This window comes from Myotis davidii, unplaced genomic scaffold (assembly GCF_000327345.1).
Source record: "Myotis davidii unplaced genomic scaffold, ASM32734v1 scaffold299, whole genome shotgun sequence".
NCBI lineage: Eukaryota > Metazoa > Chordata > Mammalia > Chiroptera > Vespertilionidae > Myotis > Myotis davidii.
In genome coordinates, this window is record NW_006293088.1 from 8,159,702 (window position 1) to 8,160,002 (window position 301).

The 301-nt window shown below is 53.8% G+C and overlaps 1 protein-coding gene across 1 annotated transcript in view; it reads left to right on the top strand.

Annotated features, from left to right (window-relative positions):
- The window catches only part of TNFRSF9 (tumor necrosis factor receptor superfamily member 9), a 13,316-nt gene that overhangs the window by 5,710 nt on the left and 7,305 nt on the right, over positions 1-301 (top strand). The gene's annotated exons all lie outside the window — the stretch shown is intronic.

A 301-nucleotide genomic window follows, 5' to 3' on the forward strand; every position in this document is an offset into this window, starting at 1 on the left:
GAGAGAGAGAGAGAGAGAAACATCAATGATGAGAGAGAATCGTGGATCGGCTGCCTCCTGCAGGCCCCACACTGGGGATCGAGCCCACAACCTGGGCCTGTGCCCAGACTGGGAATTGAACCCTGACCTCCTGATTCGTAGGTTGACGCTCAACCACTCAGCCCACCGACCGGGCAAGTTGTTTAAAAATAATTTTTTTTTCTTAACACGCGGGAAGTTTACCAAGTTAGCTGGCTGGATGCCCGAGGACCCGCTTCCCACGGTGAGGGGTTTGCCGCCGTGAACATAAACGTGAGTGAAC